General features: G+C 46.7%; 1 pseudogene across 1 annotated transcript; it reads right to left on the bottom strand.

The window, feature by feature from the left end:
* Positions 1–1,487: 1,487 nt before the first annotated feature.
* Positions 1,488–12,416, bottom strand: LOC309391312 (mas-related G-protein coupled receptor member H-like; annotated as a pseudogene). Its single transcript, XR_014176862.1, has 2 exons — positions 12,389–12,416; positions 1,488–2,750 (listed from the first exon to the last, which is right to left on the bottom strand). The product of XR_014176862.1 is annotated as a mas-related G-protein coupled receptor member H-like (transcript).
* Positions 12,417–14,482: the final 2,066 nt, after the last annotated feature.

Below are 14,482 nucleotides of genomic sequence, written 5' to 3'. Positions count from 1 at the left end.
ATCCATCCGTCTATCATCTATCTAATGATATACGGTATAGCTTCTCATCCACCAGGTCACCTTAGAGTTTGGATTTCCATGGGACCACCTCTTTTTCTGACTGTTACATTGGAACGAGCAGTGTTGGCATTCTCTGTATCCCATTTATGAAACAAAAACAGCACTTGTCCTCTGTTCCAGCTCTTCGGTCATCTCAAGAGGAAGATACTTCTATATATGTGGTCTACAGCCAGTGCACTACACTGGATCTCATCTGAAACCGCATCTAAGTTTACCACAGTTTTAATTTTAGACAATCTACTTTGACTGGTTTATTTCCCAAAAAGAGTTTGGAGAAGATAGTACTGCAGAATTGCTGAATTGCTTCGGATTTGTAGGCAATCATGGAATATTATGATCTCACCTTGAGACTCATATCGAAGCAAAAAGGAAATATTTTCAGATAACAATTCTCAAAGGAGAAGCAGCACCAAATCTGTGATGGTAGCCAGAAACACAAAGAGGTTTTAAATGAATTTAAAATATGAAACCACAAAACTCAGAATGTTTCATTTATTTCCCAAGAGAGGCAAAATGCTTTCTGTTGTAGATGTTAGGGCAGAGGCTTTCTTAGACATGCAAACCCAGAATCATTCAGTAATTTAACATCTAGAAATTTTCTCTTAAACTATGCAGACAGATGTTGAAATTAGGACACAATGAACATAATAAAATCAGAATGCATACTGGCTGTCACCCCTCTTCCTGCACTACTTGAAGTTTTCAAATTCTCTTTATGGAGAGTTATAGCATAGTTCCAGAAGAAAAAATCACTTTCTCTGGATAAAGCCACAGCCAGAGAACCATACAGATAATTATCATCTAAAATAGTCCCTTGCAGTTTCATAAGGAAGCCTAAAAAGTGCAGAGTTCCTCCATGCTTTGTCATTAGCTTTTTAGGGAAAGTACACTGAATAAATAATGCAATTCTTTTCCCTTCCATAAAAATTATATAACATCGTTTTAGTTTCAGTGGCTTCTGTGTCTGTCCTCAGTAATATGAAACTCTACTTAATTACAGGAAATAAAGCTATAAGAAATGATTTAGATGTAATTGCTCTAATACAATATGTACACATATGTAGGAAGAGAGGCCAGTTTATAAATATTACCACTTAAAATATCTTCGGTCTGATTCTTTTCTGCTGGAATCATACAACATTTTTCATTTAAATGTGATTTCATAAGGTATTGTTATATCAGTTGTCTTCTTTTTGATACAGTTGATTTGATTAATCCTGGTTTGGTGGAGTTGCAGATATAGGATTCTCCAGATAGCATTGAGTGAAAATTCCATCATCCTTCACTATTGGTCATATGCCTGATAGCACCTAGGACATTTTGAAGGCTACATGTTTCCATCCTTGACTTGGCCTTTCTATGATGAAGGCCTTGAAAGCTGTGAATGTCCACTTTGAAAATTCTCAACAATCGTCTTACTGGCTAGACATCAAAGTTCAAAAATAGAATTGTAGGCCACTCAAGTGGGGGAAGGCAGAACTAAAGCAAGCTAATTAATCATCAGGTTGGGCATACTAGGTAAATAGGTTATTTGAAAAATGCTTTGATATTGCACAAAGATAATTGTCTGCAAAAATTATGGATTCATGCATAAATTAATAAGTATAGAGATCATTTTCCATTAAATAAAAAAAGGAAATTATGGGCTTGCTTGCAAAGAAATGATTGTATCTTAGGAATGACAATGGTGAAATTAAAGAGTTGAGATCTTGGAACTTTATTCATTTTCCATTTGATCAGTACAATTTTCTTCCTCCTTGAAAACTCTCTGAAGCACTTCTTTCATGCTTCTCTGAGTTTTACCCCTCTGTCTCCCCACCAGGTAATAGATCACTGGGTTAATGCTGCTGTTGATGCAGGCACATAAGTAGCCACAATGCACAAGGTTGGGATGTATGTATTTGAAAACATACAGGATAAAATAAAAGGCATTTAGTGGAAAAGCCAAGACTAAAAAGAAGAAAAGCGTGAGCAAAATAGCTGTCAAAAGCTTCCTCCGCCTTTGCCTTTTGGATTTAAGGCAGATTTTCAAAAACAAGACCACACTGGAGATTGTCATAAGTGGGAAACAAACCACAGCATTAACGATGAACTAATACATCAGCGTATAACTGTTTCCAAATCCATCAACTGCTATAATTGTGAAGTGAATTGAAGAGAGGATGAAGGAAATGACCCAGGTGACAGCACACACAGTCGTGAACATGTGCACCGGCCGGTGGCATCGATACCAAATTGGGAAAAGGACCGAAAGACAACTGTCGATGCTGATGACTGTCAGGAGAAATTGCCCCGTGCTGTACATTAACAGCAGGCCCGTTTGGAAGAGCTCGTAGGGAAAGTTACAATACAGATGTGTAAAAAGCCAGTGGATTTCGATAATCAGCTCAAAGGTGAGAAAACCAAAGTCTGCAACAGAGAGGTTGATAATGTAAATGGCAAAAGTGTTCCTCTTAACGGAGGAGCCCAGCATCCAGATCACGAGGCCATTGCCCAACATTCCCAGCACACAGAACAGCATAGAGAAGATTGCAAAAATAAGCACTTCTTCGTTTATGCCAGAATCATAACAGGTTCTGTTTTTGCTAGTGAATGTTTCATTGATTTGTGGTAAGAGAGTGAAAGGAGAGGGGGATGCCATATCCATTATGCTCCAGTCTCTTCTATTCCTTCTATGGCTGCAGATACTCCTGTTGGAACAAAAGAGAAACAGTTTTGCATTAGTCTTAGTCTTAGACTGTCTTAGTCTTAAAACCTCATTTTGTAAGGTAGTCTTTAGATTAGCAGTCCTGCCTTCACAATTATGCATGCAAGGATGCTGTTTGTATGGTTGATGTTAGATTCGGGCAACGAGAGCACAGACTCTGGACAAGTAGTGACTTAACAGCTCTTTATTAGTAGTAGTAGTAGTGATCCAGCTTGGTGTGTGGTCTGAGGGTTCCCCTTTTATAGGGATCGGGTACATCTCTCGACCAATCAGAACGATCCCTAGTTCCCGCTGTAACGGCGGACCTGAGTGGAGACATACAGCAATATATGCTAATATCTAACACCCCTCCCTTCTTAGACGGAGTGTTCCGGTTAGTGACAAAGTCCTTTAAATATGTCGGTTTCTGTCTTACACGGGTGGATCGTCGGAGTTCGGGTTGAGTTGGAGTGGGCGTAAGATCGGCTTGTTCTGCTTGTTCTGTTTCGCAGTCGGGGGGTGGAAAACCTTCCTCGCTCGGATGCTGTTCCGATCCGTCGTTTATCTCTGGTTCCACTCTAGGTTCCAGGGTGCTGTATTCCTCTGTGTTTGGGCTCTCGGGTTGCTGACTTTCCGATGGGATATAGTCCTCGTTAGCGGATCGCAGGTTTGAGTGTGCCAGGCGACCCCGGAGTTGGTCTATGTGCCTTTTCCAATTCCTACCGTCCTCTAGTTCCAGCAAGTATGATCGTGGACCCGTGATACCAATTACCCTTGCCGGCATCCACATTGTTCCCCCTGCATAGTTGTGGGCGTATACTGAATCCCCTATGCTAAAACTCCGAATTTTGCTTGTAGAGTCTGGGGGTGATGTGGCAGAGTAATTTGGGTGAAGTCGGTCCAGGTGAGACCGTAGATGGCAGCCCATGAGGAGTTCAGCGGGGCTCCTACCCGTTGTGGCACTAGGGGTAATATGCTGGATTAGTAGGTAATGGTCAATTCGTGTTTGCCAATCACCTGGGCCCATCCTAGCGAGGGCCTCTTTTGCAGCTCGCACCATTCTTTCCGCCTGTCCGTTCGAGGCCGGATGGAATGGCGCGACAAGGGCATGCCGAATTCCCTGACTTGCTAGGTATGTTTCGAATTGCATGGCCGTGAATTGGGGCCCGTTATCGGAGACCAGGAAGTCGGGCAGGCCATGAGTGGCGAAAAGTCGCCGTAGTACCTTAATGACTGCCTCTGCCGTGATTGAAGTCATTAGGACTACTTCCAACCATTTGGAGTATGCATCCACAACTATTAGAAACGTTTGCCCCTGGACTGGTCCTGCGAAATCAATGTGTATTCGCAACCAGGGTGCTTTCGGTTTGTCCCATTCTGTGGCGGGCGCTTCAGGGGGTGCTGGTCTAGACTCTTGACATGGATCACAAGTGGCTACCCATTCCTCTATCTCTTTGTCCATGTTTGGCCACCAAACGTAACTCCTAGCTAACGCTTTCATCCTTACGATCCCCGGATGCCCAACATGTAATGCTTCTAATACATTTCTCCGCAACGCATATGGAACAACAACTCGATCCCCCCATAATAAACAACCTTGTAAAACCGACAATTCATCGCGTTTTGACCAAAACAGTTTGAATTCGGGTCCCACATTACCCTTGGGCCACCCCCTCCATACCCAAGTTTGTACTTATCTGATTACGTTGTCCTTAGCAGAAAATCTAGCAACGTCCAAAGAAGAAACAGGTCCTGAGTCCAAACAGTCAATTAATAAAACCGGTACCTCGGGCGTGGGGTCTGTTAATAGCTCTGGAAGTGGGCAACGGCTGAGTGCGTCTGCGTGCCCTAGTGTGGAGCCCGGTCGATGTATCAGTTTGTAAGAGTATGCAGCCAGGAAAACAGTCCACCTGGTCATGCGCGGGGAGAGTGAGACTGGTGTGGGGCGGTTTCCCGCCAAAAGACCAGGTAGTGGTTTGTGATCTGTGATGAGTTCGAAATCGCGGCCGTAGAGATACTCGTGGAAACGTTTGACTCCAGCCACAGCGGCTAACGCTTCCCTGTCCATCTGGCTGTAGTTTCTTTTGGCCGATGATAAAGTCCTTGAGTAGAATGCTATGGGAGCTTCATTCCTGTTTGGCATTCTGTGGCTGAGAACTGCGCCGACGCTGAAAGGTGATGCATCGCAGGTCAATACCAGTGGTAGCGTTTGGCTGTATTGGACGAGTAGCGAGTCGGATGTGAGCAGGCGCTTGACTGCGGCGAAAGCTGCTGCCTCGGAGCGTCCCCATGTCCATTTCGTGTTCTTGGCGAGGAGTCGATGTAGCGGCTCAGCAACGGTAGCTTTCTGTCTCAGAAAAACGCTGTAGAAGTTAAGTAGTCCGAGGAATGCCTGCAACTCGGTCTGACTTCGTGGTGTGGGGGCATCCTGGATCGCCTTAATTTTCTTCGATGTTTGATGTATGCCTAAACCATCGATTCTATATCCCAGGAATTCTATGCTAGGGACGTTAATTTGGCATTTTTCCTTTTTAAGGCGGATACCCTTTTCTCTAATTCTGGCCAGAACAGTTCTAACTCTTTTTAATAGTTGCTCCTCGTTTGCAGCTGACACCAAGATGTCGTCAAAATACGGGACGACCCCTGGTATTCCGTGCAAAAGCCGTTCCATGACGCTCTGGAACAGACTGGGAGCTATGCTTACTCCGAATTGTAACCGGTTGCATTTGAAAGCACCCCTGTGCGTCACTATAGTCTGGGCCTCCGCCGTGGCGCTATCCACTGGCAGCTGCTGATACGCTTGTGCCATATCTAATTTAGCAAATATTTTTCCTGGCCCCAACGAGTGCAATAGGTGTTGGACTACTGCAGTGCTTCTCAATTATTTTCTGTCATGCCCCCCCTAGGAAGAAGAAAACATTTCGCGCCCCCCCCCGCACGACTGTAAATAGTATCATTTGTCTATAAAATTGTTATAAGTACACCTCTGCATAACATAGCACACCGGTCTTTCCTCGTCTCCCACCGTAGTCACATGCTTTCATTCCTCTTTCCCTCTTACTTGTCTATCCTTCCTTCCACCCTCCCTTCCTCCTTCCCTTCCTTCCTGCCTCCCTTCCAGTTCCCTCCTTCCTCTTTCCTCCTGCCTGCCTGCCTTCTTTCCCTCCTGCTTATCTATGCTTTCTTCCTTCCTTGCACCTCCCTCCCTTCTGCCTGCCTGCCTTCTTTCCTCTTTCCCTATCCTCCTACCCTCCCTTCCTCCTTCCCTTCCTTCCTGCCTCCCTTCCAGTTCCCTCCTTCCTCTTTCCCCCTGCCTGCCTGCCTTCTTTCCCTAATGCTTATCTATGCTTTCTTCCTTCCTTGCACCTCCCTCCCTTCTGCCTGCCTGCCTTCTTTCCTCTTTCCCTATCCTCCTATCCTTCCTTTCTCCCTCCCTCCTTCCCTGCCTCCCTTCCAGTTCCCTCCTTCCTCTTTCCTCCTGCCTGCCTGCCTTCTTTCCCTCCTGCTTATCTATGCTTTCTTCCTTCCTTGCACCTCCCTCCCTTCTGCCTGCCTGCCTTTTTTCCTCTTTCCCTATCCTCCTATCCTCCCTTCCTCCTTCCCTTCCCTCCTGCCTCCCTTCCAGTTCCCTCCTTCCTCTTTCCCCCTGCCTGCCTGCCTTCTTTCCCTCCTGCTTATCTATGCTTTCTTCCTTCCTTGCACCTCCCTCCCTTCTGCCTGCCTGCCTTCTTTCCTCTTTCCCTATCCTCCTATCCTTCCTTTCTCCCTCCCTCCTTCCCTGCCTCCCTTCCAGTTCCCTCCTTCCTCTTTCCTCCTGCCTGCCTGCCTTCTTTCCCTCCTGCTTATCTATGCTTCCTTCCTTCCTTGCACCTCCCTCCCTTCTGCCTGCCTGCCTTCTTTCCTCTTTCCCTATCCTCCTATCCTTCCTTTCTCCCTCCCTCCTTCCCTGCCTCCCTTCCAGTTCCCTCCTTCCTCTTTCCTCCTGCCTGCCTACCTTCTTTCCCTCCTGCTTATCTATGCTTTCTTCCTTCCTTGCACCTCCCTCCCTTCTGTCTGCCTGCCTTCTTTCCTCTTTCCCTATCCTCAAATCCTCCCTTCCTCCTTCCCTTCCTTCCTGCCTCCCTTCCAGTTCCCTCCTTCCTCTTTCCCCCTGCCTGCCTGCCTTCTTTCCCTCCTGCTTATCTATGCTTTCTTCCTTCCTTGCACCTCCTTCCCTTCTGCCTGCCTGCCTTCTTTCCTCTTTCCCTATCCTCCTATCCTCCCTTCCTCCTTCCCTTCCTTCCTGCCTCCCTTCCAGTTCCCTCCTTCCTCTTTCCTCCTGCCTGCCTGCCTTCTTTCCCTCCTGCTTATCTATGCTTTCTTCCTTCCTTGCACCTCCCTCCCTTCTGCCTGCCTGCCTTCTGTCCTCTTTCCCTATCCTCCTATCCTTCCTTTCTCCCTCCCTCCTTCCCTGCCTCCCTTCCAGTTCCCTCCTTCCTCTTTCCTCCTGCCTGCCTGCCTTCTTTCCCTCCTGCTTATCTATGCTTCCTTCCTTCCTTGCACCTCCCTCCCTTCTGCCTGCCTGCCTTCTTTCCTCTTTCCCTATCCTCCTATCCTCCCTTCCTCCTTCCCTTCCTTCCTGCCTCCCTTCCAGTTCCCTCCTTCCTCTTTCCCCCTGCCTGCCTGCCTTCTTTCCCTCCTGCTTATCTATGCTTTCTTCCTTCCTTGCACCTCCCTCCCTTCTGCCTGCCTGCCTTCTTTCCTCTTTCCCTATCCTCCTATCCTTCCTTTCTCCCTCCCTCCTTCCCTGCCTCCCTTCCAGTTCCCTCCTTCCTCTTTCCTCCTGCCTGCCTGCCTTCTTTCCCTCCTGCTTATCTATGCTTCCTTCCTTCCTTGCACCTCCCTCCCTTCTGCCTGCCTGCCTTCTTTCCTCTTTCCCTATCCTCCTATCCTTCCTTTCTCCCTCCCTCCTTCCCTGCCTCCCTTCCAGTTCCCTCCTTCCTCTTTCCTCCTGCCTGCCTGCCTTCTTTCCCTCCTGCTTATCTATGCTTTCTTCCTTCCTTGCACCTCCCTCCCTTCTGTCTGCCTGCCTTCTTTCCTCTTTCCCTATCCTCCTATCCTCCCTTCCTCCTTCCCTTCCTTCCTGCCTCCCTTCCAGTTCCCTCCTTCCTCTTTCCCCCTGCCTGCCTGCCTTCTTTCCCTCCTGCTTATCTATGCTTTCTTCCTTCCTTGCACCTCCCTCCCTTCTGCCTGCCTGCCTTCTTTCCTCTTTCCCTATCCTCCTATCCTTCCTTTCTCCCTCCCTCCTTCCCTGCCTCCCTTCCAGTTCCCTCCTTCCTCTTTCCTCCTGCCTGCCTGCCTTCTTTCCCTCCTGCTTATCTATGCTTCCTTCCTTCCTTGCACCTCCCTCCCTTCTGCCTGCCTGCCTTCTTTCCTCTTTCCCTATCCTCCTATCCTTCCTTTCTCCCTCCCTCCTTCCCTGCCTCCCTTCCAGTTCCCTCCTTCCTCTTTCCTCCTGCCTGCCTGCCTTCTTTCCCTCCTGCTTATCTATGCTTTCTTCCTTCCTTGCACCTCCCTCCCTTCTGCCTGCCTGCCTTCTTTCCTCTTTCCCTATCCTCCTATCCTCCCTTCCTCCTTCCCTTCCTTCCTGCCTCCCTTCCAGTTCCCTCCTTCCTCTTTCCCCCTGCCTGCCTGCCTTCTTTCCCTCCTGCTTATCTATGCTTTCTTCCTTCCTTGCACCTCCCTCCCTTCTGCCTGCCTGCCTTCTTTCCTCTTTCCCTATCCTCCTATCCTTCCTTTCTCCCTCCCTCCTTCCCTGCCTCCCTTCCAGTTCCATTCTTCCCTCCTTCCTTCTGCCTCCTTCCTGCCTGCTTGCCTTCTTTCCTCTTTCCCTCCGGCGTGTCTGCTTTTCTTTCCTTCCTTCCACCTCCCTTCTGCCCTTCTTCCCTCCCTCCCTGCTAGCAGCTCCTCCAGCATCCCAGCTGGAAGCAGCAGCACAACAGTCGCCGTTACCAGGGGCGAAGGGGTGGCGGTGGCAAGATCGGGCGAACGCCGCCCCTTTGTCCCTTCCCCAACAGCGGCTGTTGCGTTGGAGCTTCCAGACGGAATGCTAGCGGTGGAGCTGCTGGCGGGGAGGCGAGCTACGCGGTGGCGACGACGGGCGGTCCCATGCTTCCCTCCCTCCCACCCCCGCCCGAGCAGGCTTCTTGCAGAGCTCCAGCCCGGGGCTCCAATGAAAATCCACAGTCCGAAGTGCTGCCACTTCCAGGCGGCATATATTCTGCCTCGCCCACGCCTTCGCCGCCGTTGCACCCAGATGGAAAGGGAGCCTTCGCGCCCCCCTTTACGGAGCCTCGCGCCCCCCCAGGGGGGCGCGCCCCACTATTTGAGAACCGCTGGACTACTGGCACAGGATACGCGCTTTGTTGTAGGGCGACATTAATTGTGCATTTATAGTCCGCGCAGATGCGGACTGACCCATCTGGTTTAACTGGGGTCACGATGGGCATTTCCCCAGCGCGCGTGATCCACCGGTTCAAGGGTCCCCTGTTCCACGAGTTTATCTATCTCCTTATCAATATTTGGACGGATTGCGAAAGGCACTCTTCTAGGTTTGAGTCGGATTGGTGCCACGTTTGGGTCTAGATTGAATGATATAGGTTTACCCACATACTTACCAAGACCAGGGCTGAACACATCCTCGAACTCCTTAAAAATCTGCTCAGCGCTGCTGTTCTCCACGGCGTTGATTCCGGTGACTTCTAGCCCTAGGGCTTCAATCCAATCCAATCCCAGGAGGCTCTGTAAAGGCGCGCTGGCGACGGTCACAGGCAACTGGGCTACGATGTCCTTGAACTGTCCCCGAAACGTGCCTTGACCCACGATGGGGACCCTGTTCCCCTGGTAGTCTCGTAGCAGGATGTCTGGTGTACGCAGTTGGCGCTTTTTAAGGCTAGGGATTGCCTTTTTCATGACGGACCATGAAATGATCATCAGGGACGATCCCATGTCAACTTCAAGCTCGCAAGGGGAGTCCTCCAAGAGGACAGTGATTTTCAGCTTTTTAGGCCGCTTGGTGCAGACCTCACCTATCGTTGTGAGATAGGTTCACAATGGTTCTCTCTGGGTCAACTCTCTCTCGGCATCGGTATCCTGGGGATACTCTCTCTCGGTTCTCTGGTAATACGCCCTTTCAGCTCTTTGTGTGTATTCTCTCTCGGCCAACTCCCTTGGATTTCTCTCTGGGCGCCCTTTGTTTTTCCGCCAAGCCCCTAGGTTGGGCTTCTGTTGGCGGTGCATCGGAGGCTGCCATTGTGAGGCAGGGACTTCGCTCCGGCACACTCGTGCGATGTGCCCCAGTTTGTCGCAATGCGAGCAAACAACATTTCTGAACCGACAGGTAGACCAGGGGTGGTTCCCTCCGCAACTTACACTTGGTGGCAAACGGAATTCGGGTTTACCCACCGGTCTCGTGTGACTGCTCCGCATACGATGGCTGTCTTCGAACTCGCAGTCCTCGACCTCTTGATCGGTGTCCTCATAGTGTACTCTGGCGTGTCTGGTTCCGGTCTGGATCACGCTGTATCCGCGTTGTATGGTCTCGGATGATCTGTCCACTGATTCGGAAGCTCTTGCCTCATCGAGTGCAATCTGTAGGCTTAAATTGGGTTTGGCCAACAACCGTTTCTGTAGAGAAATGTCTCTCAACCCGCATATGAGTAGCGCCAGGATTTGCTCGTCCAGATCCCTGAACTCACAATGCGTTGCCGCTTTCCGGAGCGCCGCAACATATTGGTTGATTGATTCTCCCGCCTTCTGGTTCCTCGTGTTGAATTCCTGGCGGCGAACGTGGCGGGAAGGTTTTGGCACGTAGTGTGTTTGTAAGGTCTGTTGTAGCGCCGCCCATGATACCACCTGTATGGATGTTGGTTCAGAGAGATCTCTGGCCGTCTCGAAAACTTCTCGGCCACAGTAGCTCAGGAATATATTCTTCTTTCGAGAGTCTGGTACTCCCGTGTAATCGTTTGCTTCGAGAAAACACTCGAACATTAGCATGTAGGATTCCCAATGATCGGCAATTGGGTCGAACGGAGCTGGAGGAGTGTGCATCGCCATCTTGTCTGCGTTTGAATTTGCCGCGCTGAGATGGCTGCCGGAATTTCCGCCGAATTCCTAGGCTGGATCGAATCCTTGGATTCTGGAGGTAGCTTCTTCGTCCTATCTGTCTCTCGATCCCACCTTCGTCGCCAGTGTTAGATTCGGGCAACGAGAGAACAGACTCCGGACAAGTAGTGACTTAACAGCTCTTTATTAGTAGTAGTAGTGATCCAGCTTAGTGTGTGGTCTGAGGGTTCCCCTTTTATAGGGATCGGGTACATCTCTCGACCAATCAGAACGATCCCTAGTTCCTGCCCTAGCGGCGGACCTGAGTGGAGTCTTACAGCGATATATGCTAATATCTAACAGTTGAAATAAGGCTGATGATCTGGCCTTGCTCATCTGATTAAAAAGTGTTATGTGAAAGTCTCAGGATTCATCGAGGCAATGGTGGATAGTGGAGATCACCTTCTATCTATGGATCATCTCTGGTCCTATTTGATGCACTCATGGAATATGGCAGATTGTGACTTTAAATAGTAAACAACATGGATTAATTAATGGGAAGGGAAGGAGGGAGGGAGAGAGGGAGGGAATTTGGTTTTGTTAAACTAAAAGAAAGGGAAAGAATGTACAAAATAAAAATGAAGATGCTCCAGTCCAGTCTCTAACCTTGGCAAATTTAAGACTTGTGGACTTCAACTCCCAGACTTCCTCAGCGAGTGAAGATGGGAGTTAAGTCTTTTGGGAGATGAAGTCTTCTGGGAGTTGAAGTCTTTTGGGAGTTGAAGTCCACAAGTCATAAAGTTGCCAGGATTGGAGAGCTCTGCTCTAATCTTCTGGAATTGATGTATGGGATAGGACCAAAAAAAGAGTTTATTCTATTTTTTTTTAATGAAAATGAATCATATACAGAACGTGTCCATTATCAGAAGCTCACTCACAGCATGTAAAATTATTGTATCATGGATTGCATGGGTTAAAGAACAATCTCAGTCTGAATATGAAATGGGGTCGATAGAATCTGAGGTGGGAAAAAGAAGAAATGGCAGGCAGCCATTTTTAATTTTTAATTTTTATAAATTTGTACAGGGGTTTAAAGTTTAATTCGATTTTAACTATATTTATTATTATTTGTATGGTTTTTTAATTTGGTACCTGTACACCGCCCTGAGTCCCTTCGGGGAGAGGTGGCGGTCTAGAAATCAAATAAAATAGATAAATAAATAAGCAATAAAGAAAAAATATACTCTCTCTGTATATTAGGAAACAAGGCAGCAATTGTGTAGAGATATATCTCATCAGGCTAATTATTCCATAAAGCACCTATATTCAATGGAAGCATGGAAATATTATCAGGATGAACAAATAATATTCAGACTTCAATAATCGGCATCTCTGAAGAGCTAATACAAAGGGAAGATGCAATACAAAAAAGCATTTAGTTATTTTGATACATTTTAATCAGAAGGTATTCATTTTTTTTCAGAAACAAAACTGCATATGATGAAGGATCATATAAAGAAGAGAATTTAATAACAATACTTTTTTCTATGAATGTCTTACCTTCTCTTTGAAGAAGACTACTAGAAAATCTCCTTCTAGGTCAATGCAAGTCTTATTCTAAATGGCAAGGTTTTTCTTCCTAATCTCAGTTCAGGTTTCAGAGGAGCTGGGACCACTCAGTAGAAAATTCTACAGAATTGCTTTATATATGTTCAGGAGAGTTGGTGCAAAAGTGACACACCCACAGCTGGTGGCGGGTAAACAACTGTGAGGAAATAAAATATCTTTTTTCAAAACCATCCTTGCCAGGAAATGAGGAACTTCTGATAGCAAACTCTGATAAGATGCTTATGAGGATGATTGTGCTAATATAGGAACGAGTAGATATATTGCCCCCCCCCCCAGCTGAACGCTGTTAAATGTGTTGCAACAATAATAGTTGCTCCATTACGTAGCAGGACCACAATTTATAAAATTCTATGTGTCTATTTGAACCAATTGACCTCATCTATCTACTGTCTATAAAAAAGGGGAGTTAGCAGGTGAACAACAGTAGAATTAAACTTCAAACTCCTCTGTTAACTATCTATTAATGTGTTTAACTTGTAAAAAGTCTATAAGAGCTACCTAAAACAGTTAGCACAAATAACCACAATCATTCTCTCTGGTCTGTACAGAGAGGGTCTATCTAGGATCAAATATTCTCATTTGATTCTTCAAAATGAATCTTTTCCTTGATGTTTTAATTGGGATCTTTCCCAACAATTGATCATTCTCCAGAACCATAAGCCTCTGTAAATCTCTGCAGCACCCATTGTTTTGAAAGTCTCCCCCTAAGAAAAACACAGCATCTCTTTGTTATTTTTTTCTGGTTAAACATAATAAGTTCATTCTTCAAAGTTCATCCAACTTCCCAAGAAAATTCAGTCCGTCACTCATCAATCCCATTATCTTTAAGTTTCTTGTATTTGTTCCCCTTTCATCCTTCTCCATCAAGCTCGCAATTCTCAGAACAGGCTTTTTTTTAAAAAAAAAAATCTGTCAGCAACTGACAAGATCCCAGTCCATCCAACTGAAGGTACTATCACTGGATTGACTCCTAACTGTCCTGAACCACCAAACCTTTCATTAAACTTTTCAGATAGATCTTGCAAGTTAAGAAGCATTTTTTTCAAAGACTTTTTCTCTTTTCGTAACAAATCTATCTATCATCTATCATCTATCTATCTATCTATCTATCTATCTATCTATCTATCTATCTATCTATCATCTGTCATCTACCTACCTACCTACCTACCTACCTACCTACCTACCTACCTACCTACCTATCTATCTATCCTTGAAGTCCATTCTTCGTCCATTTGTAGCAGATACTTTAAATCATCAGCCTGCTTAATATGCCCAGGGAAAAGAAGGGGAAAGTTCTGTCAGATGCTGGGAGGCAGAGGCCAAAGGGTGGGGGATGGTGGGTGGGTGGGACTACATTCAGTGTATAAGACACACTCAAATTTTCACCCTCTTTCAGGGGGGGAAAAGGTGCATCTTATACTCCAAAAATTACAGAATCTGTCTGTCTGTCTGTCTGTCTGTCTGTCTGTCTATCTATCTATCTATCTATCTATCTATCTATCTATCTATCTATCTATCTATCATCTATCTATCTATCTATCTATCATCTATCCACCCACCCACCCACCCACCCACCCACCCACCCACCCATCTATCTATCTATCTATCTATCTATCTCTCTCTCTCTCTATCTATCTATCTATCTATCTATCTATCTATCTATCTATCATCTATCCACCCACCCACCCACCCACCCACCCACCCACCCATCTATCTATCTATCTATCTATCATCTATTTATCCTTGAACTCCATTCTTTGTCCATTTGTAGCAGATGCTTTAAATCATCAGCCTGCTTAATATGCCCAGGGAAAAGAAGGGGAAAGTTCTGTCAGATGCTGGGAGGCAGAGGCCAAAGGGTGGGGGATGGTGGGTGGGTGGGACTACATTCAGTGTATAAGACACACTCAAATTTTCACCCTTTTTGAGGGGGGAAAAAGGTGCATCTTATACTCCAAAAATTACAGAATCTGTCAGTCCGTCCGTCCGTCCGTCCGTCCGTCTGTCCATCCATCCATCCATCCA

Source organism: Natrix helvetica (genome assembly GCF_964273705.1).
Source record: "Natrix helvetica genome assembly, chromosome: 4".
In the NCBI taxonomy this organism is placed as follows: domain Eukaryota; kingdom Metazoa; phylum Chordata; class Lepidosauria; order Squamata; family Natricidae; genus Natrix; species Natrix helvetica.
This window is presented reverse-complemented; position numbering and strand designations above follow the sequence as displayed.